The 24,392-nt window shown below is 34.7% G+C and overlaps 1 pseudogene; it reads right to left on the bottom strand.

The window, feature by feature from the left end:
• Positions 1–16,669: 16,669 nt before the first annotated feature.
• LOC149206551 (uncharacterized) lies at positions 16,670–21,067 on the bottom strand (annotated as a pseudogene).
• Between the last annotated feature and the right edge of the window lie 3,325 nt (positions 21,068–24,392).

The following is a 24,392-nucleotide window of genomic DNA, read 5'->3' as shown; positions in this document are numbered from 1 at the left end:
TTTATGAAAGGACATTTAACTGTTATCGATTTTAATGGTATTCATTAACCACTGATAGTCATTAATCAACTAGTACTGATTTTCCGGATCTGCAATCGGAAAATACTGTTCCAATATCAGCTACTGTAAACCATATATGTTTTTTGTAATTCCCAATTGAGAGAATCCAATTCATAGGATTGTGTTTCATGATTGTTGCGTTTGGCATGATTTAGAAATCAATATCAACATACTATTTTATTAATATCCTAATTCTCATTCTATTTTGATTTATGTAATGATATAGTGACACTTAAACATTTATTTTATTGCATTGGGTTACTGCTTCTTTATGGTAGTGTTATTTTTCATATTAGTTCGAACTCTATATTCAATCTAGATTAACCCCGCGATTAACTAAAGCTCCCCTACCAATAAATACAAGTGTTTTCGACATTTATTCAATGAATCAATTCGTATTCACGACAAATACTGTGTTAGCTTGTTTTGCTACCAACCAATGTTTTAATATCAAAATAGAGTGAGCGAACCTTGGTATTGATGTTTCAAATACTAAGTGCATTGCTGATTTCACATTTGTGAATTGAATACCTATTATCCAATATTAAATGAAGTGTGTTTTAAATCCGTGCAAGGAAGAAGTGTTGTGCGAGAGAACAAATATGCAGACAAAGCAACATAATATTTGTTTCACAATGTTCCACATTTCCGCATACATTCTCCTTCCACACAGTTCTTTTGCACACTTTTATTCTGCACAATACGACACATATATATATTGATTAGCAATTTTGGCTTGTTAAAGTTTGGGGCATGAAAAGTTTGGTTTACATGTATATCAGATGCAGAATAAGTGTAGACGATTAACTATATCTGTGAGCCAATTTCATATCTTGACTCAATATGGTTTCTACTGGTTCACGTTAAGCTAAAAACTAACATTTCAAAACTATTATCTTTACAACAAGAGTTTTACTGCTCTCCAATATATGATGGCCATGAGGTAATTTACAGGAGTGATGGGACATATTCAATGATCATAATGAATTTAGCCCCTTCCAAGATGGTAATTGCTCACAATTTGTTTTTTCCCAAAGAAATTTTTCACATATTACAAATCATTTTTAAACACTTATACTACTTTTAAATGCAGTGGGCTATATGTATTCCATTATGAAATTTGATGGACACACCTCCAGAGATGCCCATTTTAATAACCTTATTGACAATGGAATTATAATGATAAGTTTGGAACATTAATTTCAATAAAACTAAACATTGATATGCAGAAATGCAACTGATAGTATTGATATATAAATGCTTATATATATTAATTTTAACACACTTTTAACAACAAAGATCGATGTCCAATTCGACAATTACGCATGGAAAACTTCCCACTCCTTTTTGTTTTTGTTATATACCTAAGTTGAAATTCTCACGTAAAATCCATACTAGATGTTTTAGGTTAGCAATGGTAAAATGGAACAAGGTTTTGTTTTCATTGTTGTATGCAGAGTGTAGAGAGATTTCACTGTGCAAAGTTTTCTCTGCACTTCCGTATTCCACACAATGAGAAAGATTCTACACAAGATAGTGTCATAACAGATATAGGGTAATGTTAATTATTAAAATAACATAATAAAAAAAATCAATAACAACTAATTTGTCTGCACAATATTGCTGTTAGGAAACTTTTTATAGATAAGGTAATGCTTTCTCTAGTTCCACGCCCCTTACAACACACTATGTTATAGTCCCATCATTTGCATGCATGATATTGTTTAATTGATATAAATAAACGAAGCAATAAATTTCCTTTCAAATGGTACAATAAACCATAGTTTCATCCATAGTTCTAGCAATTGCAATTAGACTACTGCATTTTAAACATACAATCTCATTTAAGGGATTCGTATATGCACTAGTCAATGTTAGTAGTCCTTGTTGTTAGTGTCAGTATTTGCATCCTTCCATCAGTGATCAAAAATCCTCTTTTCATATCATTTTAAGGGTCCGATTCAACAATTTTTTATCATTCCACTAGGTCATGCAAAAAATTAGTCACTGATGGTATTCTTAGTCCAAAAACATCACTCTTCCCTAAATGTGATTACTTGCTGGCATAGTTTCATATCTTGTTGACTGTACATCATCCATAAAGTTATTTTTATCATGCCATTTGTATCAGTCATGAGGTCATTATGTCATCTTGAAATTCAGTCTTTCAAGGTCTCATTATGTCTTTAAGGTTTTTCAAGGTTTTAGTAGGTCATTAGGGTTGCCAAGGTTCCATTCCATTGCATAAGACCAGCAAGTAAAGGGTGATCAAATAACATCCATTCACCATGTGAAGATGATTTGTAAAGAGAAATGCTTATTTCATTATGTAATCTTATGTCTTTCAAATGTAATCATTTCACCATCCCAAGCTGTTAACTCAGTGTTCCAAAGATGCCAGACCATCAAAAGATCAATTTTTCAAAGGAAATAGTCAAGTGAAAGGGTAAAGTTTCAAAGGGTTAAGTGCATGCCAAAGGGAGTAGTTTTTTCCCAAGGGTGTCCAAATCATCATTTTCCACAAGCACTAAACCCTAATTTCCTCACCCATTGAGCTAGGGTTGGCTATGGAATCAGAGACATCTGAGTATATGAATAATAAGGGAGGTCATTTCAGCGAGTATGAGGCCATTCCAACTCATACACATCATGTCTCCATCATTTTTCAACAATTCATTCCAAGGGACAAATCATTTTCCACACATAGGGCCGGTTTTTCTTCAAACTATGATTTAGACCAAACATGGAAGAATTTGGAAAAGGTGAGAGATGGTTTTGTCAAAAATAGGCCAAGGAGGAAAAACCTCCTTCACTTTTTACACCGGTGTCATGGTTTTAGAGAAATGTCAAAAATACAGTTGCTACAAGAGAGTTACTGCACTTCTCGAGTGACCTTGGGAAAATCAAGCTTTCTCCTATTTGGAGTGTCCAAAGGATTTTCTTTATGAATCAAATGATAACTAGACATAGAGATATTTCCAATGAGCTATCATGGGCTCAATTTGGAGTTGAGGAAGACTTTCAAAAGTTGACTGCAACATCACTCTGCATTTTGGCAGCCTCATTCTGCACATTTTGACTAGTCTTGGGAGATTAGGCTTTTGACAGGGAAAATGAGCTCCAAATTGAAACATCCAAGATGTTATGGAAATTAGACTTGGCAATATTTCCAACGAGCTATCCCATGCCCAATTTGGACATCGAGAAGGCAATCAAAAGTGGACTTGAAGTGGCGCTGCACTTTTGGCAGGGTGGCGCTGTGTTTTTGGAAGTGGCGCTGCGCTTTTGGAAAGAGAGCTTAAAAACCCTCAAAACCTCAAGGAAAATCTAAATTTCTCTCTCCTTCCATCATTACTGGTAAGTGGACATCCCTCACCTTGGTTTTGATCTGCAAATCTAAATTATAAGCATCGTTTGCCATGTTTAATATCAAACGCTAAAATCTTCCTAATGATGCTTAAACCCTAAATCCTCACTATTCACCCTAGCACCTAGCCCTATAGTTCTAAATTCCCCTATCCCTATTTCCCCATCACCTTATCCCTTTTTCCCTTTACCCTTATTCCATATCATTCCCATTCCCTTTGTCCCTCTTCCCCAAGATCAAATTCTCAAGTAAACAAGCCCTCCGTCTCATTTCCTACCCCTCCATTCATTTCCTAGTCACAAGCTCATCTCCCATCCCCTCATCCCTAAAAAACACTTTCAATTACTCCCTTCATACACCTCAGCCTTGCAAACATGGACCAAGAAGACCGAGACTATGAGGAGGAGGAAAACACAAGCAGTGACACCTCAGCAGATAGAGCTAGGCAACAGAGAAAACCACACAAGGGAGGAGGATAGACTTAGGATGATGGCTGAAGCTTCCTTGGCTTATCAGAGGACATGATGCTAGTGCTTCTCACCAATTTTGGGCAAATTTGGAGCAAATTTTGTCATTTGAAAATTTTGAAATTTAATACACAAGAAAACTGCCTAGTGCTGTGCTTTACCTAGGAGCATCCATTGAAGAAATGGTTTGCATTTTTGGATTCAGAGCGATCAGGACATGCACCCTAGAAAGTTTCAAAGTTTTTTGGGTAGAACTGGTCCACCAAAAGGTCAAAAAACACCCTAAAAATGACCTTTCTACCACTTTTTGGACACACAGAAGTAGTCTTGGGAGAATCAAGTTTTGAAGGGTCAAATGAGCTCCAAATGCAGAAATTATAGGTTTTTTAGAAAGTAGACTTGAATAAATTTCCAATGAGCTATCATGGGATCAATTTGGATTCCGGGAAGGCCTCCAAAAGGGACTTGAAAGTGGCGTTGCAGTTTTGACTAGTGGCGCTGCGCTTTTGACAGTTTTGCTCAGGGTTGCTATTTTTCCAGTTTTTGACTGTAATCATGGATTCTCTCTCATGGTGGATGATTTACCATTGTAAATGATGACTTGGCATGTAATTATGATAGAAAAATAGTGATAGAGGGTAGATTCATTGCTTTAGGAGTTAGTTTGAGCTCAAATGAATCAATTTTTCACTTTTAGAGGCAAGTTGTTAATGATGCCTATATTCCTGTTTCTTGTTCAGTATCAGTTAGATTAGCTCCTCATCTTAGGGATTCGACCCCTGAGGATGGGAGGAGGATGAATACTTGTATATATCTTCTTCTTCTCTCTCTTTGTTGAGGGTTGGACTCAGTTGGATGCTCAGACCTTGAGTGTACATCTTTGTAAGCAGTTTGGCAGGCGACTAATAAGAATTGTAGCTATTTTTATGGGATCCATGTGGTATGGAGTTTTAGTACAATTTATTCTTTTGAGATCATATGTTAGAATGTTTTTTATGTTTCATTAATCATTCCATTGCTTCTCAGTGAATGTTTTCAAGTTGATAGGCAGAATCCATCACAACATTGCTCTGCTTTGGGTAAATATTCACATTTATATGTTTTCTACTATTTAAGAAGGATCCATGATTGTCACATGCCCTTCTTAGCTTCTCACCAGTCTTAAACATATCACCTCATCAAGCCCTAAAGTTCTAAAGCCTATGCCTACCTTGCCCCATAGAACACCTTGCATTTCTGACCTAATTTCCGAGACCTAAACTGCCTAACTCCCTCCTGATCCAACAAAACCTCTACAAAATCCAAGCAAAACTCTCGAGCTAATATACCTAGCCTAAAATCCTTTACCTAATCCAGTAACCTTGACTGAGATCCATAAGGAGAGATCCCTTTCCCGGCCTAGTAGGGCTAGCTACTTGGCTAAGCGTGGTTTGTGGCTACCCTGGCATTGCCTTCCTTCAACCTGAGGTTCAATCTAGGTGATAACATAGTGGCGACCATATCGGGGAACGTAGTTTTATGTTCCTCAGCAAAATGTATCAAGTTCAAATCTGATTGTTGATGGTGGACAATGATCAGACACCGGAAGGCTGAAATCATTCACCTGGTGACTCCAAACTAGTTTCAAGATCAGATCCAAGGACTCCACTAGAGGATGAACCCAACCGGCAAAAACATGAAAGGACAATATGGAAAGATTAGGTATTCAAGTTGGAATTTCATCCAATACATTATGTTCTTTGTTATAAATTATTTCTTCTCTTTTCCCGAGAATGTCAAGAAGGCTTTACAAAGTATACTGTATTTGAGAAAATGTCCTAGACCTGCATGTGATTCTTTCCCTTTGAAGATTGTGAGTACAAAATATTCACATGCCTTTGATCTTGATCAAGACCCTTCTTTCGAATCTTATGATGACTGTCTTCAAAATGATAAGCCTCAAGAGATCGAGAATAATTCTACAACCTTTGTATATACTCCTATACCTTGTAAAATTCCAGATAGATACAAGCCTCTGATTTTACCTCCTATATCCCATGCTTTCCTTAAAAATCATTACCTATATCTACCAAGATTTGATGGTGAATGTGACAACATCACTGCTGAGAGACATGTACCAAATTTTGAGTCTTTTCTTGACCTTTTTGAAGTTGATGAAGAGGATGTCAGTATTAGGCTTTTTGCTCTATCTTTGCAAGGCAAAGTCAAGAGTTGGTTCAAAACCCTACCTGATGTGAGCATCTCAGATTTCCAGCAGTTCGTCAGAGTTTTCCTCGACAAGTGGGTGGTCAGAAAAAACCCTTTCTTGATTCTAGAAGAGTATAACTAGTTGAAAAGACAGCCAGGGGAGACAGTACAACAAATTTCGTCCAGATTTAACCAAGTTTATTGTTCGATGCCTGTAAATATAAGACCTCCTCCTAGATCCGCTCTCTTGCACTACCTGGATGCCTTTGATCCGGAAATGGAGTTTTAGCTAAGAGAAAGGAACCTTGCAACACTTGAAGAGATGCAGAACAGTGCAGTAGATGTAGAGGCTAATTTGCTGATCAGAAGGGAAAAGTTGAAGGAAGAAGAGATGAAGAACATAGATCCAGAGGAATCGATATATTTAGAGGTAAAGCTCGACATTTTGGTAAGTGCAGTGGAAGAGATGATGCAAAAGATCCCCAGAAGGAATGAGTATGATGTTCAAGACCATGGCTCGATGATTGAAGAAGAACAAGTGGCTGATCCAAAACATTTTCTTTCTTATCCCAGTTGTCATAGATATGATAATGATTGTTTTATAGATCATCTTGGAGAAGAGAGATATGTTGATCTGACATGTATGCTTGATGATGTGTTTTATACTAATGATTTGCCTAAGTTTGATCAGTATGATGATGATTATGTTCTCCAAACAGAAGCTAGTCTTGCAGACAAATCAACAACTGGTTTGTGGCAGGAGGAAGTTCACTTTTAGCAGCTCGGTGGCCAGTCGATGCATATTAGCTATGGAAGTGAGGAGGAAAGTGCAACAAATTTTGAAGTAAGTGAAGGATCTTTGCCTCTTTGTTTTACTTCGTTTCAATTCATCAGAGATAACTTTCATGCAATCAGAAATCAACCGTCGATAAGTTTTGATTTGGACCATCTAGAGGGAAATGGAATCCTTGTTCAAGACTTCCCATATCTAGATTTGCAGCCCCCGAATGCCATTTAATGTCAGGTTGCAGATGAAGACTTGGAAGCTGGAACATATGATCAAATGATGCAAGATGATTCCGTACCATTATGTTTTGAATCATTTCAGTTTTTGAAGGGAATTTTGCATAGTATATCTTCAAATGAGTAGCCTGTAGAAAATCATGCAATCTCATTGGAACCAATAGAACATGTGTTACAACAGTCTTTTCAAGTTTTTCATGATCCAATAGCTGATGTGTTGGATGATATCCGCAGTCAAAGTCCTTCTCCATTAGCTAACCGTGAGCTTGAAAAAAGTATTGATACAAACTTGATCCGATAGCCAGTTTCTTTGTCATTTTCAGCAGGAGTCTTGTCACAAAGCTCAGATGAAAGTTTTCATTCATGGTATGAGGAGAAGAAAAGTAATCCATTGGATGGGCTAAGTCCTAGTGCACATGAATTTCAAGATCCTTTTGCAGTATTTTTGGAGTCAGATAAAGAATCCATATTATTCAATCTGGGAAAATTTGGATCTGTTTACAAGTTTTCATGGGAGTTGCATTTCAGTAGTTATTTCTTCTTTCTCATAAACAAACACTTGCGAAGAATTCAAGCAACAACCATAATGCTTACTCGGTTGTATTGCTTGATTCATTTCACTTGATCAAGTGATGAATGGAACAATTAGAGTAGGTTTTATTGAATAAGCTCCATGGTGATAAATGGAACAATTAGAGTAGGTTTTATTGAATAAGCTCCATTTCGAGCATCTTTTTCAATTTGTCAGTTGTGTTTTAATGTTGAGTAAATGTCAGTTTGTGTTGTCAAGTCATCAGTTTTCAGTCATGCATTTCAATTTAAGTTTTTGACCATATTGGCCCACATGGTTAGGCACTTGGTCTATGGTGTTCTTGACACCTCCAAGGAGCTGCCATCCCCAATAAGGCCGATGTTAGTGTCAGTATTTGCATCCTGCCATTAGTGATAAAAAATCCTCTTTTCATATCATTTTAAGGGTCCGATTCAACAATTTTTTATCATTCCACTAGGTCATGAAAAAAATTAGTCACTGATGGTAGTCCTAGTCCAAAAACATCACTCTTCCCTAAATGTGATTACTTGCTGGCATAGTTTCATATCTTGTTGACTGTACATCATCCATAAAGTTATTTTTATCATGCCATTTGTATCAGTCATGAGGTCATTATGTCATCTTGAAATTCAGTCCTTCAAGGTCTCATTAGGTCTTTAAGGTTTTTCAAGGTTTCATTAGGTCATTAGGGTTGCCAAGGTTCCATTCCATTGCATAAGACCAACAAGTAAAGGGTGATCAAATAACATCCCTTCACCATGTGAAGTTGTTTTGTAAAGAGAAATGCTTATTTCATTACGTAATTTTATGTCTTTCAAATAAAACAATTTCACCATCCCAAGTTGTTAACTCAGTGTTCCAAAGATGCCAGACCATCAAAAGATCAATTTTTCAAAGGAAATAGTCAAGTGAAAAGGTAAAGTTTCAAAGGGTTAAGTGCATGCCAAAGGAAGTTGTTTTTTCCCAAGGGTGTCCAAATCATCATTTTCCACAAGCACTAAACCCTAATTTCTTCACCCATTGAGCTAGGGTTGGCTATGGAATCAGAGACATCTGAGTATATGAGGCATAAGGGAGGTCATTTCAGCGAGTATGAGGCCATTTCAACTAATACACATCATGTCTCCATCATTTTTCAATAATTCATTCCAAGGAACAAATCATTTGCCACAATAGGGCCGATTTTTCTTCAAACTATGCTTTATACCAAACAGGGAAGAATTTGGAAAATGTGAGAGATTTTTTTGTCCAAAATAGGCCAAGGAGGAAAAACATCCTTCACTTTTTACATAGGTGTCATGGTTTTAGAGAAATGTCAAAAATACAGTTGCTACAAGAGAGTTGCTACACTGCTGGAGTGACCTTGGGAAAATCAAGATTTTTCCTATATGGAGTGTCTAAAGGACTTTCTTGATGCATCAAATGATAACTAAACATAGAGATATTTCCAATGAGCTATCATGAGCTCAATTTGGAGTTGAGGAAGACCTTCAAAAGTTGACTGCAACATCACTCTGCATTTTGGCAGCCTCATTCTGCACATTTTGACCAGTCTTGGGAGATTGGGCTTTTGATAGGGAAAATGAGCTCCAAATTGAAAAATTCAAGATGTTATGGAAATTAGACTCGACAAGATTTCCAACGAGCTATCCCACGCCCAATTTGGACATTGGGAAGGCAGTCAAAAGTGGACTTGAAGTGGCATTGTGCTTTTGGCAGGAGAGCTTAAAAACCCTCAAACCCTCAAAGAAACTCTAAATTTCTCTCTCCTTACATCATTACAGGTAAGTGGACATCCCTCACCTTGGTTTTGATGTGCAAATCTAAATTATAAGCATCATTTTCCATGTTTAATATGAAACCCTAAAATCTTCGTAATGATGCTTAAACCCTAAATCCTCACTATTCATCCTAGCACCTAGCCCTATAGTTCTAAATTCCCCTATCCCTATTTCCCTATCACCTTATCCATTTTTCCCTTTACCCCTATTCCATATCATTCCCATTCCCTTTGTCCCTCTTCCCCAAGATCAAATTCTCAAGTAAACAAGCCCTCCCTCTCATTTCCAACCCCTCCATTCATTTCCTAGTCACAAACTCATCTCCCATCCCCTCATTCCTAAAAAACACTTTCACTTACTCCCTTCATAAACCTCAGCCTTGCAAACATGGACCAAGAAGATCGAGAATATGAGGAGGAGGAAAACACAAGCAGTGACACCTCAGCAGATAGAGCTAGGTAACAAAGAAAACCACACAAGGGAGGAGGATAGACTTAGGATGCTGGCTGAAGCTTCCTTGGCTCATCAGAGGACATGATGTTGGTGATTCTCACCAAATTTAGGCAAATTTGGAGCAAATTTTGTCATTTGAAAATTTTGAAATTTAATACACAGGAAAACTGCCTATAAGCACAGTGCCACCAGCGCTGCGCTTTTCCTAGGGGCACCCATTGAAGAAATGGTTTACATTTTTGGATTCAGAGCGATGAGGACATGCACCCTAGCAAGTTTCAAAGTTTTTTGGGCAGAACTGGTCCACCAAAAGGTCAAAAAACACCCTAAAAATGACCTTTCTGCCACTTTTTGGACACACAAAAGCAATCTTGGGAGAATCAAGTTTTGAAGGGTCAAATGAGCTCCAAATGTAGAAATTCTAGGTTTTTTAGAAAGTAGACTTGAATACCTTTCCAATGAGCTATCATGGGCTCAATTTGGATTTTGGGAAGGCCTCCAAAAGGGACCTGAAAGTGGCGCTGCGCTTTTGACCAGTGGTGCTGCGCTTTTGACAGTTTTGCTCAGGGTTGCTATTCTTCCAGTTTTTGACTGTAATCATGGATTCTCTCTCATGGTGGATGATTTACCATTGTAAATGATGAGTTGGCATGTAATTATGATATAAAATAGTGATAGAGGGTAGATTAATTGCTTTAGGAGTTAGTTTGAGCTCAAATGAATTAGTTTTTCACTTTTAGAGGCAAGTTGTTAATGATGCCTATATTCCTGTTTCTTGTTTAATATCAGTTAGATTAGCTCCTCATCTTAGGGATTCGACCCCTGAGGATGGGAGGAGGTTGAATACTTGTATATATATTCTTCTTCTCTCTCTTAATTGAGGGTTGGACTTAGTTGGATGCTCAGACCTTGATTGTACATCTTTGTAAGCAGTTTGGCAGGAGACTAATAAGAATTGCAACTATTTTTATGGGATCCATGTGGTATGGAGTTTTAGTATAGTTTCTCCTTTTGTAATCATATGTTAGAATGTTTTGTATGTTTCATTAATTATTCCATTGCTTCTTAGTGAATGTTTTCAAGTTGATAGGCATAATCCATCACAACACTGCTCTGCTTTGTGTAAATATTCACATTTATATGTTTTCTATTGTTTAAGAAGGATCCATGATTGTCACATGCCCTTTTTAGCTTCTCACCAGTCTTAAACATCTCACCTCATTAAGCCCTAAAGTGCTAAAGCCTATGGCTACCTTTCCCCATAGAACACCCTGCATTTTTGACCTAATTTTCAAGACCTAAACTGCCCAACTCCTCCTGATCTAGAAAAACCTCTACAAAATCAAATCAAAACTCTCGAGCTACTATACCTAGCCTAAAATCCTTTACATGATCCAGTCACCTTGACTGAGATCCATAAGGAGAGAGCCCTCTCTCGCCCTAGTAGGGATAGCTACTTGGCTAAGCATGGTTTGTGGTTACCTTGGCATTGCCTTCCTTCAGCCTGACGTTCAATCCAGGTGATAACACTTGCAAGTGCTGCAAAATTGATATAGAAAATTGAGACTTAACAACTTGAAATCAAATGAATTTCTATTATTCTCTCTTTATCTATATCTATATTTATATACACATAAAACTATAATATAATATAGTTTATCGTGCATACTCCACTTACCGAAGAAAGCAATTTTCTTTGAATTTCCACTTTCTTTTCTTTTTTCAATGAATATATGAATGTGGATTACAATATAAATTCAACTAACTATCAAATTCAACCAAACAACATTGATTTTTAAAATAGTTAATGTGGTGGTGCGGAAGCAACTTTCATTGTGCTCCTTCTGTACTTGTACACGATGTGAGAGCACTAACATAGCATATTGTGGAGAAATATTCAAACAAGTTCTTGTCTAGATATCAATGAAGAAGTGAACTTTTTAAATAGTTTTTCTCTCAGCAGGATGGAGGACCTCATGCTCACCGTAGGACTTGATAAAGTGTGTGGGAAGTGTAAGAGAAAGGGTGTACAGAGAAATTGTGTGCGAGGGAGTTTGTTAAAGGGAAAAGAATATATCGAGTCAAGATTTTTCCCTCTACACTTGCCACAATGTATACTTCCTCCCACTAGTACAAAATGGCTAATTAGTTACTAAAACAATGACTAAAATTTGCATATAAATGACTATTTTTTAGTCGGTGACTAGTAGTAGCTAATTTACAGTATCTTATAACACAACCAACTTTTAGTTGTTTTTAGCTTGTCTCAATTTTATCATCTAGCAGTATATTTAGTCATAAATTTAGTTATTGATTTAGTCATCAATTACGACAATTAATGACCAAATATACAACAAAATATATTACTATATGATCATCTGAGAAAACCAATTAATGACTAAAGAAATATGACCAAAATGTTGGTCGTGTTATAAGATATTGTAAATTAGCTACTAATAGTAATATATATGCAAAATTTAGTTGTCGTTTGAAACCAATTAATGACCAAAGAAATATGACTAAATTTTTGTCATGTTATAAGATAAAGTAGATTAGCTACTAATAGTTGTATATATGCAAAATTTAGTTGTCATTTGTAATGAAAAATTAATCATTTGCAGTATTCATTTATATTTTTTTGGTAGTTTCATATTCATTATATAAACAAATAATTTAGTAGTTTATATTCATTTCATTTATTTTCATTAATAATCATTATAAATGACTAATTTAGTCATATATTCATTTTATTTGTGTTCATCATTAATCAATATAAACTACTAATTTAGTAGTTTTAGATTTATTTTATGTGTTCATTATTAATCAACATAGATTAATTAGTATGATTTTGCGACTAAATTAAAAAAAAAAACATCATACAATGTGAATTGGCTCATCTAATATGAAAATTCAAAATTACATATGTTAGTTAAAATCCTAAACAATAGCAAGTGCAACTATAAATAATTTCAACCACAGAAATGATTTTATATGAAATGTCGAGTATTACAATATGAGTTTCCAACTTAACATTGGCTGGACTACAATTTACATATAAAATTTTGTTTCATCACTATAAAACATTATCATTGTGTTGTCAAGTCATTGCAGGTGAATTCACCAACTATGAAGACTTGAACATCAATCTCTATGTGTGTGTCTTATGTGGGATATTGGCTTTAAGGGTACCACTAGACCGGTTCTCTTCTCTCTCTTTTTGCATTTGTCGCTCCAGTGTTAGTGTTCTCCTCTTTCTTCAAATCCTGCTGCTTACCATCAATACTAAGTTCTTTTTCTGAAATAAAAAAACCTAGAATACAGAGTGTAAGACATGAAAGACAATGAACACTAGAATACAAATGAAAGTAGAATATAAAGGATTTATGTTACATATACCTCAACATCAACAATGTTAAAGCCATTCTTCCCCATAAGAGCAAGAAACTCGAACACGTTTTCTTCAGTTGAGCGATAGTGGCCACTATGTGGCTAGATGACCTGTATAAACAAATTAAAGTCACCATAGAAAATAACACCTTAGTAACTTAATATTCAACCTTCAGGGAAAGCTTAGGAACAATCATGCCAACTAAGTTACATGCTAAAAAGATCAAGTTGTAAATAACTAGTTAAAACAATAATCTGAGTTGTGATGTCTAATCCTTGTCATTTTATTTGCAACAAAAAATTGTTGTCTAATGCATGAACTTGGTCAAGTATATAAACAACATGTTCTCAAATAAAAACATGAAAGTAAACTTTTCTAATATTCATGAAAATATTTCAATACAAAACAGTTAAAAGGATTTCAATCAATATCATGTAATATTAATTTCATCTTCAAGCTTTGGTTGTTGTTTAAACAACCATAATACCAAGTACTTTCAATTTCATAGCTAAAATACAAAGAAAAATCGAAATAAATGTTCAAAATATAATCAAACAATAAAGAGAGGATATCATGGAATGGAAATTGCAATTATAAAAAAATTTGTTTACATGTCCATCGATATCTTATCACGCATTCCTAAAACATTTGCTTTCCCAAAACAATCATGAGGTGAAAGAATCACAACATTAAAGAGCATAGGAATACTTACTAGAAACATTTCCAAAGTCGATGGTTGAAGTTCCTGAAGGATCCCCAACAACAAATGAATCATATCCAAGACATGATCTCTATATTGTCTCCCCATCCTTTTTCCAATCACATTTCATGTAACCTGCCCACACCAGAGTCAAGTAACAATCAAATGAAGGAATTGACATTTGTTTTTATCTTTTATATGTATAAAATTTGAATATAATTTGTTTTGGTAACATATTAATTCGTATTTAAAGCATTCCTACCATGAGAATATATTAATCAAGTAGAACATCAGAAAAATTGACGTCAATGAGGTCCTGTAACAATTTCTACAATCTCAATATTTGTCTTGTTGTGATATCTTGGATAGAGAAAAGAAAATATCTGCAAATGAAAAAACCATATATTACTTATGTTCAAACTATGTATATGGTGTATTCTTAGGTAACTTTTTAAGATGTCCCTCTACCTTTACCAAAGCGGATTGTATCTTGGTTAAACTCTTTATCCTTTCATTCAACATCAATTTCTGAAAGATAAATGTCACACATTATTCTTTCCCATTTCTCAACATGCTAGATATGATAAATTGAAAGTCACATAAAAGTAAGAGAAAACCATTTTCTAACCAAAACAAATAAACAAATAATGCCTCTAATAAAACTTTACACCTCAGAAATTACTCTGCCACGTGCTCAGACTAAAGGTGATATTCTTTGAATCATCTTTAGGTCATAATTAATGGGATATTCCTATTTTTACCATGATTTCAATTTGGTTCTAAAAGAAATATATAAATCCAGGTTATTATCAGTGAACTTCAAGTATAATTCAAAAAAATAATGTCATTATAAGGTATGGAGAGAGAAACATCTTCATAACTAGGATTCTCTATTTTAGTTTGGTTTGAGTTGAGTTGGTATTTGAATATATATTTGTACCCTCTTTAACACATGTAGCCTAGGGAAGTAGAGGAGGCCAAATGTAGCAGGATTCCAATTGTGTGGGATATAAAAACAGAAATGTGGAAAAACACGCCTGCCAATTCACGAAATCTCACTCTAAATAATAGAACATGTTGAGGATAGTAATGATGAAAATAGATCATGTATTAAGATCAAGCCCCTTATTGGTCATCAATTAGCAAGGCGGCTGGTAATTTTTACTCGTAAAAAAATATATATCATAATTAGTGTAATGACTATGTGGATCTTTTTGTGAATTTTTTTACATTTATATTATGGCGTCCTTGCAGGAGAGAGTGATGAAAGTTCTCCAGGTTTGGTCAGACTGATTTCTCCTTTCATATGCTTATGTGAATGGATGGAGAGCTACCTTTCTTCGGTTTGGAAATTCAGGTGTCCCTCCCTTTCATTCAATATGTGGAGATGCCCCACCATTGAAGGACCTTGATAGTTCTGAATCCAATCTTACAGACATAATAGATGGATCTGGTGCAAATCAAGATATTGCTATGGTTATTGGAGAGAGAAACAACTCGAGAATTGTTTAGTAGTCTTGTGGAGCTTGAAAGATAGTGTAGGAAAAATGGTTTATCTATTTGTGGTGGTAGGGAGGTAATGTTTTTCTGATTGCTTAGCTTAGAAGAAGAAGAGAAGCATAAGAACCAAGATCAAGACAAGGATTTCAGGTATGGGTATAACTTTTCAATCGGAGGGAAGCATGCAAGAGAAACTGATGCTTATATACAATTGGGAGGGGGAAGGTGGAGCACGGGTGAAGAAAGAAAATCCATACTTTATGATGATAAGGACTATATATCATTATCATCATCTAGGAAAAATGTTCAGGAAGAATCATCTTTACGGTCACGGGTTGAGGAATGTGAATCAATGGATGCCTCTTGCAGTGGAACTTTACCAAAAAATGTTGGTGTCGTGATGGTAGTGTCACGTGATGTGCCCCAAAAGTTCAAAATATTCTAGGAAATGTCAAGGAAAATTTCTTTCTCTACTCCTTAACTCATATTTCACCCCATCCACGTTTTGATAGACCAATTATCAAGATCATAGAATGATATTTTCTTTAATGAAGGAGTCCAAGGGCTAACAATTTAAGGATATGATCATTTTTTTAAAAAATGGACAGTCTTGTCTAACTTGCAAGGACTTGGGTGTCAAACTTGCTACTGAGCCAATGTTATTCACATGTCAAAATTTTGAGTATGACTTGGGGTTGAGTTTGAATGAGAGGATTTTTCTTCATACTATTTAGTCAAGGAAATGAGTCAAATTCAGAGTCCATTTGAATTATGATTCATGAAGCATAGTAACAGAGTTGGTGAGCTTAATAGGGATCATCCTTGTCGTGATGTGTTACATTTGAATGGCATGAATGCATGAATTTCAAAAGGCTGAGATATGACATAAATCTTGTGAAATTTTGACCAAATAAATAACCCAAACCTGACACTTGAGATATGATATAAATCTTGTGAAATTTTAACCAAATACATAACCCAAACCTTAAACCTAGTAGTATGAAATCCATTGTTTGAAGTGTGGCTACTGAAGACAATTTTCTTAAATACTTTTAAAAATTAACATACAAATAATTTATAAAAGCATGGAATTTCGTTGTCAATCAAATGTCAAACCAGATAACAATTAAAGCAATAAACCGCAATGACAATCCAAAATCGACAAGGCATATTAGACAAATGTTTAAAACTCATTGGGAACATCCTAATCCTACAGGCTGCTCATCTAAAGCAACCGAAGATGTTACCTTGCCTGGGAAACATGGAATGTTAATGATATAAATGACAAAAATATAAATAATTAAAATTCAAACAACGAATGATAAACAAAATGAAAATGGGGCAAAATGTCGCATACCCACTCCATGAGACTGCCATCCGCTTCCATACTCGATGTTGCCCAAGACTAAGTAGGTCATTCCACTGGTGTCCACATCCTCGTATCCACAGTAGAATTCATCCTCATATCCACATACAACCTACATTGGTCATACCCTTCCGTAAAGAAAAAAATAAAAGAAAATGAAGCCCAAAATCCTTTTTACTGGTCAATGGTTTAAAGATTTTGAAGCGTGTATTTAAAAAGAAGATTCTCATACCAATATCCTTGCTTGCTTTGAAACTCTATTCAAATACATCACTTCCTCCAAAAACTTTACATATCGTGGATCGTCATAATTCAAGTCATCAATTAAACGAAGTTCTATCATCTCTAGAGTAGGGGTGCTCTGAAGAAAGCAACCTAATACACTAATTTCCCTATCATGAAATTCAGTTATGTCTACATAAACCTGTATATACGGAAATGAGAGAGTGGGGATTTGAGACGTCGAGGTATGGGATATTTTGAAAGTTCCTACATTGCATTTCAAAACTATAATAAGCCAACTCTGCACTCATTTACGAGGTAAAAGACATCAATAATCATTATGAACATCATGGAAAAAAACCATGGAAGAAATTTATGGTCTTTTCACATCTTATAGCAGGTTAACTTTTTTAATTTAGTTAGTGTAGATTTTCAATAAGGAATAGATATGAAACAAATTTGTTACTTGGTTTTGTTTCATATCTATTGGATATACTGAATCTGCAAACATGACATAATAATGAACCAAAACATAATAGTCAACCTAAGCTACATCAATATATTCTTTGTATACCTGAAAACTAAGTAGCAAATGCAAACATTCTTAAACATTGAAACATGTTGTTTGTTGCACATGTAAAAGAAAAGCATAAATTCTATTTTTACCAAGATAAAGTTGTCACCCATTAACAAACATTGGAGATTAGGAAGCCTCTCAAACAACAAATTGAGAAGACACATATTTATTTAAGCAAAGGCACAACACATATGACCAACTCCTTTAATGATTTAAAGCTCCCCATAATCTCAATCAATATGTCCACAAAGAAATTTGATTAATTATCGGGCTATGAGTCCATTTCCAGTACGATCAAATTACTTCCACGTTGCATATTGAGTCTTAAGATAGAGCATGAAATCCCTTGAAACATTATTCAATTCAGTCTCAAATATTTTATCATCTATGCCCCTGCATACACATACAAGACAGCCTGCATTTACATTGGTTTATATTTTATCCACATACAACTTGCATTTACATTGGTTTCATTGTAAAGTGTTGAAAGTAATAGTAAAATCCAGACTTACATGGTTGTAGTTTGAAGCAATGCGATTGAAGAGGTTTTGTCCATATCTAGCGGTTGTTTGATGCAAATTCAGTGATTCCTCTACTAAGGACCACAAATGCAGGGAGTGCACAAAAGGTCGAATATTGACGATCAAATATTCTTTATGGTTTGGCTAGTCGAGTGGGGCGTCCGATCAAATTGGATGAGCATACAACTAAGCTTCAAAAGGGGTCCTATACAAGTGCTTTTAAATGATATCCCTTGGAAGCTTCAACATAGTACTTAGTATCATCATACAAAGGACCACCCAAAAACAAACCATATGATCTTGTCGAAGTTTGAAGAACCAAGTCACCCTTTTTTAGAAGACCATTGCTACTATCATTTTGAGTAATTATTTTAATGTCAACTCCTGGGCTTGCTGGTAGAACTGACCTTGACTGTACTTTCCTAGGCACCCCACAAAAGAAGGAATAGTAGGTTGGCACCCATCAATTTTAATAGCAACATGTCGACTTCTTGGATAAAACAAGACCTTTTCAAAACTATTGTTCACACTAGCATTCCTTTTATCTCTTAGAACAAAGACCATATCGTCTTCAAGATTGGCCCAGTGAGTGTACTGATATACAACAATGTTGCTTGGTTCATTAGCACTTGAAACAAGTTTGACATTATTGATCATATCTATAAATGCACCCTCCTTTTGCCATATGTCTATAATAATGCTTCGAGACAACTCATTTGCTTTGGGATAAGAACTTGAATCAACATGTATTTCACCACTAAGTAGATATTTTTCACCAGTCAAATATATAGGCTTATGGTTCAATACATTGAATTCTAATGAAGACATTCCAAAGAAAATGTACGAGTTCAAGAAATGAAGCATGTGCACATGAGAAGCTTCTAAGTAGATTTGCTACCATCCTTTCTCAACCAACAAATTCATTGGTTCTTTGTTTTTCTGTATGATGTAAGAAGCCACAGGATGAGTAGACATAAATCGCAACCAATAGCCTTTTTGGATAAACACTATCTCTGAATGATCAGAAACACCAACATTGACATCAATAACCTTTCTCTCCCAACACTAGTCATCATCCCAATCTAACAAATCAGATGAAGGTCCATGTTTTACCTCAAGACGCAATGCACCAGGTAGGACTTTCTCAAATATGAAGTCACTGCTCTCATTTGTTAAACTTAAAGAGTTAAGCTTCTCTGAACCTAGAGTTCAACAACCAAAGAAGTAAGTGATATAGAAACCGAGGAGTCACATCCTTCCTTGCATATCACCGATCCATGGATATCAACAAGGGCCTTTATAAATTCAATGCCAAACATTGGTCTAGTTACTGTCACATCAATATGTGATGGTGAAAATTGAAGACCAGAATCACATTTTGTTGTTGTGGTTAGTGGGGATATTCGATATTAACATGGTTGAACCTTGAAGCAGAAGTTTCCCATATCATCAATCCTCTTTAGTTGAGGCTTAACATTGTCTGGCCCATGTGTCAAGCCAACTTGACGCTTTTCATAATAGCCATTTATCAATAATTTTAGGGACCCACAAATATTATAATGTGTTGCTTCTATATTTGGGATTGAAGCCATGTTTGGCACAACCATGAAATTCTCCAAATTGCTAAACTCGAAGTGATCCTTCTCAGCCTTGATTGTGTAGCGTGTTGATGTTGCATGATCAAGTTTGTAATATCCCTAGACATCTATTGTAGCTCTTTCTCGTCCATCAACTAATATCTTAACACCTTCAAAACAGACTCCTTCAGAAGTCACCACAAGTCCTCCAACTGAGAAACTTGTGACCTGAAATGGTTGAGATATATTAACATGACTGTGCTCAACAAGAACCTCTATAAATGGAAGTGAAACATAAAATATTGTATTCTCACCCTTGTAGAATGGCAACAACCTTTATTTTCCACATGGAATAAAATTAAAAGAAAATTTCCCATATGCATCAGATATTGCATGACAAAGCGCTTGATTTGGCCAAGGAGCTTCTTTGAGGGCACTTCACCTCATGGACATCATCTGAATAAAGGTATACATGAACACCTAAAATAGGGTTACCTTAAGAAACAACTAAGCCATCCATATCATAACTTGGGACATAAAAGATGTCATCTACTACTAGATTTCCAAAGCCCAACTCCATCTCTGGAGAGCCTCTTTGGAAAATTGTTAAGAGAACATGAGAATCATGTATTTGAAAGAGAATATTATAGAAAATATACTCTATAAACCTCAATCATTGTACCTCATGCGTAGCGCCATCCTATCTAGGATCGACATTAGGTATGACCTTGTATCTTCTTCCTCTGTTTAACAATTGGCTTAGAAAGCTCACTCTTTCCACTTCTTCACGTTTGATTTCATGGAGGGCTACTGTGTCCTCTGGACACTCATCCTTAAGGAATATCCAAACTTATTCTACGTATCAAATGAAGGCAAAAAAAGAAAAATATCATGGCCTTTCCTTTTTGAAAAAAAATGTAGTGGGATTTGATATGACCTAATATTTGTATACTGCTCGAGGATTAATGAAATTTATGTATTCATGATGGGAAGTAACTAGCCTATATTTCCTTGGAGTAATATTTTTAAACGTATAACTGCCTCCCTACGACGTAAACACATCGTTAATGAGATCATTGCTGGTGGAAATGAGTTCAACGTTCACATTGGAAAGACCTCCATTTATATCTGGACATCGTTAATGAGATCACTGTTGGTGGAAATGAGTTCAACGTTCACATTGGAAAGACCTCCATTTTATCTAGACAAATTTCTGCTCCAACATCCCCCATCACTCTCCCAGAAATAGTGAACCCAGTGAAGTGAAAATTGATGTCTTGATGGCCATTGTAACGATTATGATCCACTAATACATATTCACCCATTTAAGATATATTCACCAAGTCAGAGAATATGAATATTTTCGATGTAATTTTTCCACTCGATAATCTTAACATCAAATCTGAAACTGTCTCGTTCATCTTCAGAGAGCTCTTGAAACAATTTTTTAGAATTGTATCGAATCTGCAAAAATATATTAAAAAAATTATTAATGTATGCTGCTTGATTACCAATCAAAATGTTTAAAACAATACAACACCAACAAATTTGTATTTCATCTCCATTGCACATAATTCACCTTCCTTTGTAGAATGCATATGGCTCATAGATCTTTTCTAGGTGCTTCAATTGTTGTAACATATATTTTGTAGATGATCTTGATAACCCCACTATCTGCAATATGGCTATCAATTTGCAATGATTCATTTTATGTATTTTTTTTATATAATTATGGTGAATCAATAATTTTTTTAGATTAAATAACGAATCTACTCCTTGAACAAAGATTATATGTAGAAATTATATGCAAAGTAAAATTTACATGAGTAAATTTTTAACTTTTCAAATTCCACTTATATTCATCAAAATTTCGAGTAAGAAACACAGAGTATCGTTACAACTTACGTTGTTTGGTGAACTAACCGCTATGTCTAGAGCCTGCCCATAATTCTCCATAGTATTAACGCATGTCAATTGCTTCAACAATTTTACTGGGTTTCCTTTGCAATCAATGTAGGGATTACATTTAAAATGTTCAAATATTATTTTTAAAAATTCTTGAATTGTTATGGGATTTACCACCGAAGAAGCAACCTAATAAACCTTTACGCCATGATTTCCTGCGTGTTTTTCCATGGCTACTAAAGTTGCATTCACAATCATGTCTGCAAATGTCTGCAATTTAAATTAAAAAAAATACACATTAAGAGAAAAAGGAGAATGGTTTTTTGGGTCGAAGTTTTGAAGACATATATGGAAGATCTAATCTCTCAAGAGAAATAAATAATGTAGAGAAGCTCCAGAAAAATCAAATAAATATGATTTAAATAATTAAAAAATGTCAAATTTAAGTTTGGAACCATCCACTCTCATCTTCCAGATATAGATGAAAAACGTAATCTAATAAAAAAAATAAATTAATATGGAAATACTCCAGAAAATCTAAATTAATTACGAAATGCTTTTTCACACTTTGTTAAGAGTTACTCACCAGATCTAGCATAGTATCTGGATGTGCTAAGAAGCAAGATAGTTGACCTTTGCCATAGTGTGTAACGATTGGATCAATCATTCTGCTGAATATTTAATTTAGCTCAACAACAATGTGAGATTAATTGGGTAACAATTCCATCAATTATTTGATTTAGCTCAACAACAATGTGAGATTAATCGAGCATCGGATCCGAAGGTTTCCTCAACTTTGTCAAAGACCAACTTTCAATGAAACCTCAGCATCCATTGATCCGTCTGCAGCGGTTCGAACTGCCAGACATGTAACCAACATCTGAAGCACCCACCATGTCTCCATTACAAGGAACTTCAAATCTAAAAATGTACTAGTTTTTTTCCAGGTTTCAGCAGCTCATTGCATCTCTCTTTCTCTAGTTCCCAACTAGTTGTCGCTAGTTCAATTCCGATAGAATTTGAAATCACTTTGATGGTTGAGATGTCAGTTTTCATGGGCACCAAACACATGGATCCAGTGAAAATCCGCACGGATCAGTTTTATCCTCCCAGATTATCAAGGCAAGATTATCTGTAACCCCTAAAATCACCCAAAACCCCAAATTTACGGCAATTTAAATTATTAAGCTTTTTGTAATTCAAAGTTTAAATAAAATAATTACAAATCTCTTTACCCTCTTTGAAAATAGCAAGCAACTTTTCATTCAAATGATATTATTTTAACTTTCAATTAATTGAAATTTATTCTATTTTAATTAATATAAAATTGTTTTTGGTTATTTATATGTATTTTTCAAAATTATTTGTAATTTAAGATTAAAAATAAAATAATTATGGTGCCCATGGGGTAGATCTCGCGTAAAAATGTAAACATGTAAACTTAAATGTAAATGTAAACATAAACATGTAAACTTAAATGTAAATGTAAATGTAAACATAAACATGTAAACTTAAATGTAAATGTAAACATAAACATGTAAACTTAAATGTAAATGTAAATGTAAACATAAACGTAAATGTAAAAGTTAATATTTAACATTTAACATTGTTAATTTAATGTAGACCCTATTTAAAAATCAATCTAATTATTATTATGTATAAACACAACATAAATTTAAAATATAAAGAGGTTTACAAAGAGTGGAAAAAAAGAGCTATGGTAAATAAATAAAAATATAAATAAACCAGAAGTATGGTAAATAAATAAGATTTTTTTTTTTTTTTTTTATACCTCTAGACAAATAATTATAAATACCATGGGCCAATTACCATATTTATAAAAGAGGTATGATAAATAAATAAATATAAAAGAGGTATAAAGATGTATGGTAAATAAATAAAAACATATCAAATAAGATTAGAAATCGACATCTAATTATATACCAAGCCTATGGGCAATACCATTGTAAATAAAATAAATATGATAAATAAATAAAAATATAAATAAGTAAATAAATAAAACCTCTTTTTATATTTGCTCCATAAACCTCTTTACACTTACTAACACTCAAAAAATAGGTTTTATTTACGTGAAGCTTATGAGCAAAATACCATGGGCCAAATTATTATTAATACCATGCAAAAAATATTGTTAACCATAATATTAATATTAAAATATTATTATTATTATTATTAAATCTAATATTCATATTAATATATCATAATATTGATATTATTAAATATAATAACTTTGTTTTAATCCAATATTAATTTTGCTATATTATAATATATTAATATATCATGATATATATTAACTCTATATATATGGGAGGTAATAACAAAGACATAAAGTTATAGAGGTGGAGAGATAGGGGGAGTGACAAGGGAGAGATGGAGATAAACTGAAGGAGAGGAGAGAGGATGAATAAAAAGAGAGAGAGGTAGAGAAGGGTAAAAGAGGGAGAGGGAGACAAAAAGATGGAGGGGGAAGGGAGAGGAGAGTGGGAGGGAGATAGTGAGAGGATTAGAGGGCAGAGAGAGAGAGAGAGAGAGAGAGAGAGATGGGGGAAGAGAGATAAATGTAGGAGAGAAAGGGCGAGAGAGGAAGGATGAGAAAGAGGAGGAGAGAGGGAGGGATAAAGATATGGATTTGGAGGGGGAGAGAGGGAGGGATAGAAATATGGATTTGGAGGGGGAGAGAGGGAGGGAAGAAGAAAGACATAGAGAGCGAGAAGTGGAGAGAGA

The sequence above is a fragment of the Pinus tabuliformis genome, chromosome 1_2 (assembly GCF_031772625.1).
Source record: "Pinus tabuliformis cultivar Carrire ecotype Pingquan chromosome 1_2, CPIR1, whole genome shotgun sequence".
Taxonomy (NCBI): Eukaryota; Viridiplantae; Streptophyta; class Pinopsida; order Pinales; family Pinaceae; genus Pinus; species Pinus tabuliformis.
Note: the sequence above shows the minus strand (reverse complement) of the source record. Positions and strands in the feature narration are given on the sequence as shown.